The sequence below is a fragment of the Pseudomyrmex gracilis genome, unplaced genomic scaffold, assembly GCF_002006095.1.
Source record: "Pseudomyrmex gracilis isolate BER0280 unplaced genomic scaffold, ASM200609v1 scaffold_133, whole genome shotgun sequence".
NCBI classification, from domain to species: domain Eukaryota; kingdom Metazoa; phylum Arthropoda; class Insecta; order Hymenoptera; family Formicidae; genus Pseudomyrmex; species Pseudomyrmex gracilis.
The window spans coordinates 55,114-61,435 of NW_018020717.1; the positions used below are offsets into that span (position 1 = coordinate 55,114).

General features: G+C 45.7%; 1 protein-coding gene across 1 annotated transcript in view; it reads right to left on the reverse strand.

Annotated features, from left to right (window-relative positions):
* Positions 1-6,322, reverse strand: part of LOC109856753 (agrin-like) — a 21,754-nt gene that overhangs the window by 13,403 nt on the left and 2,029 nt on the right. The window lies entirely within an intron of this gene.

Sequence of the window (6,322 nt, forward strand, 5' to 3'; positions counted from 1 at the left end):
ATATAAATCTGTATATAATATAATATTATATATATTATATTATAAATTATATATTATTTTATATATGCCGTAATCACGTGACCAAAGTGACCTCACCATAGTCACGTGACCAAGGACAGTTCTCTCTCAAGGTATTCTCCTCTCTTAGTCACGTTTTTAAAGACACGTGACTAAAGTACAGTCACGTTACCTTGTCTCTCACGTGGTGTTTTTCGTTTTTCCCTGCCACGTGATTTTAAAAAACGCAAAAATACCTTTTTTATTTTAACGGTTTGTTGTGAAGCGATTGAAACTAAAATGGAAGTGATCGGTTCGGTTGTTCTTGAGATATTGTTCCGTGAAAATTTCGACGCTTCTCAATCGCATGAATTTCGCGCACAAGAAGCACCGCCGTGCTTTTTTATTTGTACGACACGAATCCGAGAAACACATCCGAGAAACGTTCGATCAACGTCGAGATAAAAAAAGTGGCAACAATCAATATCGAGCGAATGGATTATGTGATTATTTACACACGCGCGCTTTTTCTAGGTAGGTAGGATCTGAAAAAGTGTCACAATTAAAAAACCGCGCGCGAGTTTCGTTTGTTTTTCAGCTTCGCTTTTATCTCTCCCGTAGCGCATTCTCTCCGTAATGGATTTTCGCATCGATTTTCGTTAAATTGATTATCGCGATTCGATATGATTAACCGATGCGCGTTCTTCGCGCGTCGTATCGGTCGTCGAAAAACCGGTTTGCGGTCATTATAACCAGTTACGATAACGCGCGCACGAGTGCGGTTGCATAAATATATCCGCGCGCGCGCAAAAAAAAAAAAAAACAAAAAAACGTACAAACGGCAATTTTTGATAAGCGGAAGCGTGTCATATTATTTGCACGACAAGCGATCGTCCTTGGACGTATCGAAGTAGATCTCTCGGCGAAGCTGTGTTTATATTTAGATCCGATCGTCACACCTGTGTGATTCCACCTCTTTCTCTTCTCTCCGTTTTTTTTTTTTTTTTGTTGCATCCTTATCTATCGATTAATTGAAACTTTCGTAATGTTTTCTTTTTTTTTTTTTTGCGTCCGCTTTTGTCGGTAAATGGGGTACGACCGCACGTATCCGACAACAATCGCGCTTCGCAGACCCCCCTCGTATCACCGTACTTCCGGTCACGATCCCGATTGATCTCCCGATGCGTCTCGCGGCGTAATTACGCGCTTGCGAGACGCTATCGCGAAACATAACGTCGCTTCCACGTCGCCGCCGAGGATGCTCCGTAAATCATTTTACAGTCGATGGCGTCAAAAATCGCCGGCCTGAGAGATAGAGAGAGAGAGAGAAGAGGTTTCGTGCCCGGCCGATCGGGACGGTTTCCGTACGGCAACGCATTGGTGGCCGATCACCCCGGCGCGCTGCATCGCGCGCTCTCTTTATCGCCGCGAAACGATCTCGTCTTCCTCATAGCATTGTCCCGTAACACGTCCGCGCCGGTGTTGCATTAACGAGGCCTCGCCTCGCCTCGCCTCGTTCCCTTTGCCGCGTGGCAATTACACCGACGAAATTGCTTTGCTCCTTTTTTCGCAAACGAATTCGAAATCGAAGGATCGCTCGGAGTCCAAAAAAAAAAAAAAAAAAAAAATCACATCTCCGTCCTCCGACGCGTCAAGTCAAAAAGTTGTAAACGTACTACTTTCGTTAAAAATTTAATTTGCGATGTCGCATTAAGCGCGAATTTATCGCGTGTTTTTTATCTCTGTGTAATAATTTATCTTTCTATTTTTTTTTTTTTTTGGTTCGTCGAGATGAAAACGTTCCCGGTGATGAGTCATTTTATGAAGGTAAGGCGCGAGAGATGAAACGGAATCGAAATGGAAACGATGTCGTTGATCACGAGCTCTCTCTCTCTCGCGTCTACATGTCACGTTTGTACCGAAGAGAGGCACCCGATTCCAACTACCGGCATTTCTCTCGGTGGTATCTCGGCGAAACGATCTCGAGGCTTCCTCATAGTATTGACATTGTCTCTCTCTCTCTCTCTCTTTCTCTTTCTCTTGTACCAGACTAAGCCGAGATCTTCACGACGGTTTTAAAGCTGGATCGTTCGAAACGACAGCGGCATCCGAGTGTGATTTATCGCGCGATGAAAGCCCGCATCTCTTGCTCGTAAAATAAATTGATCAAAAAGCGTTTAGACCTCCTCTCGAGGAGACCGTGAGATAATAATCGAAATATCTTACGATATTTGCGGAAACAACGTTTTTCTCTTCTCAAATTGCAATTTGCAGAATTAAATTATTTCTGCAATATTATTTCTTAAATATTATTTAAATTATTTCTGCTTCTTAGTAGAAAATTAGTAAAAAATGATGTTGCAATTTACAAAATACACGTGTTTGATAAATTCGAATCACGCAATTCGAAATACAATTTAGCGCGAGGTGCCGCAGGATGACAATTCAATTCGAAGCGAGGTAGGTATGAGAGAAAAAAAAAATTGTCGGCGACCATCTGACCACCGACGTGGACAACAGAGGTCATCGCGAATATATATATACGTACATATATATACACACGCGAAACGATCGGGGGGTACCGGTTTGCGCGATCTGTTATAACTGTATACGGAGCCGGTATCGTATTTCACACAACGCGTGACAAAAAAGTAATTAAATCGCCGGACACGGCCGACCGGACACTCGCGCGGGTTAAAGGAGCGCGATCTATTCCGCGTGATGATAGTTTATTATTATTTTTTTTTTCTCTCTCTATCGACGCGCGCGCAAACGACGTGCCTGGATTCCCACTAGTGTCGGAATAACAAAAAAAAAAAGATGCGACGGATAAATCCGCGAGCGACATTCACGTGGAAATGAAAATTATTCCCGTTGCCGGGAGCGAGGATTAATTCCGCTGACTGGGTTGCTCGCGCGTCGATGGCGTTTAAAAACGCGAGTTAATCGAAAATTGAAAAACTCGTTCGCACGTATATAAGCGAACGGCGAATGCAATGGTTTGCGCGTTTCTGTTTTTTTTTTTTATGAATATTTTTATTTAGATTTTTAGAAAAAAACTGTGCAAAAGAATCTCAAAAAAAGCAAAGTGAAATCACGCGATTTGTTTCGTACGCACTCTCTCGTGCGTGTGCGCAAATGTCGCACGGGCGCCGGGCGCTAAGTCCATCGTCCATTGTCCTTGCCAATTACGGCTGATATTCACGCCTCGTCGTGCGCGCGACGTACATGCGCGCAACGTAACATACAACATGCGCGCGCGCGACCTGACCGGTGTTCAAAGAGAGAGATTCTAGATTCCAGGGGAACGGACGACGCGCCTCCCTCCGGGGGTATCGCGCGGAATTCGTTACCGGACACACAGAGACAGGAACTTCGGAGAATGCTAATCTACCGTATCAAATTCTCCACCACGCGCTGCGTAATGTATTTACAGCGAGTTCCAGTTGGGATGATCTCTATCGGTGCTATTTGTTCAAAAAACAAAAAACAAAAATGTAATTTAATTAAATTAAGCGATTTTTTTTACAAATCAATTTTCTCGAACGGCAATTTCGTTTGAAGGTAAGTGACTATAAACTATCGCGTCTCTGTTTTTCTGACGTGTATGATTTTTGATTACGAGCGGGTTGATTCTCTGCTATTCAATCGCAACCCCTCTCGCTGTAAATTCATTTTACGTCTCTGCGCGTTTTACCTCGCCCGTACGACGAAAAACACGACGTTGTGTGCGTTGTGTGTGCTTTGACTCGGCAATACGAACAAAGAGAGACTGGCCGATCGGAGAGGCCATTCGCTCGAATAATAAATATACGCTCGAAAAAGAGAGAGAGAGAGAGAGAAAAGAGAGGGTCGTTAATTACGCCGTGAGATAACGCGAGCGCGACCCCCTTTTGTGGCGCGCGCGCGCGCGCTTTCAAGAGAGACCCGCTTTTGTCCCACTTAGGCGCATTTACCCCGACAATTCTGTTCCCGTATGCATACGTACGTAACGCGCGCGAGGGACGCGCGTGACCCCGCGTACACACACACACACATCGGGGAATCGGTGCGAGAAACTGGTATGTGTGTCGTCGATCACGAAGCCGGGTGGCACCGACAAACGGCGGCGAGTTTCGATTCAAGTGGCCGCGGAGTGAGTCGTAAGTGGAGTACTGGGGCGAAAAACCGCCTCCCCACCCCCCCGGATCGGCGGCCCGCGCGATTATCCGCGCGCGCGCGCGCGCACACACACACACGAGCAGATTCCGATCCCCGTTAGAGATCGGAGAAACCTCCGCGATCGCCGCACTACTTCCTCCTACGTCCGCGTTCGCTACCAACCGGCCGCGTTTTTCTTTTTCTTTCCGTTGCCGTGAAAATTGCGGCACGCACGCTGACGCGTTTTTCCGTCGCGCGACCGCTCACCGCGCGATACGCAGCGGCTACACGTGTAAAATCCTCGGATTGCGCGACGCTGTCGCGTCACCTGTCGGTGACGCGCGACGTGTTTGCGCGATAACTGTTTTAAATGGTCATAATTTTTTTTTAATCGAGCGCGCACGTGTGCGCACGTTCATCATTCTTCATGTAGAAAAATTGTTCTCGCGGAGGATTCGCAAAATAAATACCCGCGCAGTCGCAATGAAGATAACGAAGGTCTGTACGATACGATAATTGCGTAAGATTGGGAGGATTAATTGATTGATTTTGCTTTATTACGCTCTGGGATAAGATCCCCTCAAGCGTTAAAAACTTTAACAAAATTTAAAAACAAATAAAATTTATAAAAACAAAACAAAAAGAGAAAATATAAAAGAAGTGAGTAAGAAAAATTAACATAAAATTAACATAAAATTTTAAACATTAGTGGCCAACAAATATTCAAAAAATTTTCTTTTAAAAGTATAGAGGATCAGAGATTTGTAAAATAATTTTTATAAATTATATATATATATATATTTTTGTTTTACAATAATTTTCAAGTCACTCTCTTCGTTCGCGAGAAAAACAAACAAATTTATAAAAAGACGTTGCGGCAACATTTTTGGACAAAAACACCTGCGAGTTCTCACGCGCGAGAGTTGCGTGCGTGCGGACACCGATCGGATTTTCATAATCCGCGATAAAAGCGCAATTGAATTCGCGAAGTTTCTTCTCGTGTAGTTTCGTCGGCGCCGGAAGGATCGGAGAAGATCCCCCGCGGGCGTTCAACGCGATATATATCCCCCCTCACCCCCCGACGCGGATGTGTGTGCGAAGATCCCGCGGGTTTTGAATTTATCGCCATCTCGCACGAAAACATTCTTCATGCTGTTACACGGGCGGAAGGCCGCGGAGTTTTCGCGGCGCTGGTTCTTCGCGCGCGAGAGGAAAGGTACGTAATCTCTCTCTCTCTCTCTCTCTCTTTTTCTTTCTCAAGTTACTTTCCGGAAGTGCTCGGCGCGGATTAGTTTACCGGTCCGGGTGACAGCGGGCAAAAATGACCACGACGCGAGCAAAATTATGCGCGCAACCAACGCTAAACCCCCCGCCCCCCCCCCGCGCCGAGCGCGCGTTGCGCAGCGCGCGTTTTACCGATGAATTATGTTTTCATTCCGCCGCGCGGAGAGTTGAAACACGGTCGGGAGAGAATTATTCTGGCAAGTAAATGACACCGACGAGCTCTGTAATCCGGCATTCCTCTTCGCGAATTTGAATAACGGGAGTACAATGGCGTGTATGTACGTGTAACGTTACCGCGCGCAAAGAGAGAAGGTATTTCGACGCACAAGGCCGGATTCCTCCGGACTTTTCGCTACGAATTCTTAACGAGATCGCGACTCTCTGACCGACGCAAAAGGAATCCGAATGACGAGGAGGAGGGGGGAGAAACAAATTGCGCGGCACAAGTTACGAATTAAAACAGCGGCGATCGCATTCTATCCGCACGCGACAAAAAAAATGACGTTGAATCAACAATATCGGTTTGATTGAAATATATCCCGTCGACGCAACATCAATACCCATGTAGGAATTGCCGACAGACTTCCAGTAATACTGCTAGGCCAACAATGGCCCAACCTTTATAGCCGATACTCGATATTGACAATTGGTCCAGTATTGTCCCATTTTTGTATTTTATAACAGCCCAATATTGGCCCGTTTGTTCACCAGTGTTCGGCATTCATATTGGGCCAGTACTGGCAAGAAGACAGGGCCGATATTGGGCCAGTATTGGCAAGAAGACAGGACCAATATTGGCCCGTTTGTTCACCAGTGTTCGGCATTCATATTGGGCCAGTATTGGCAAGAAGACAGGACCAATATTGGGCCAGTATTGGCAAGAAGACAGGACCAATATTGG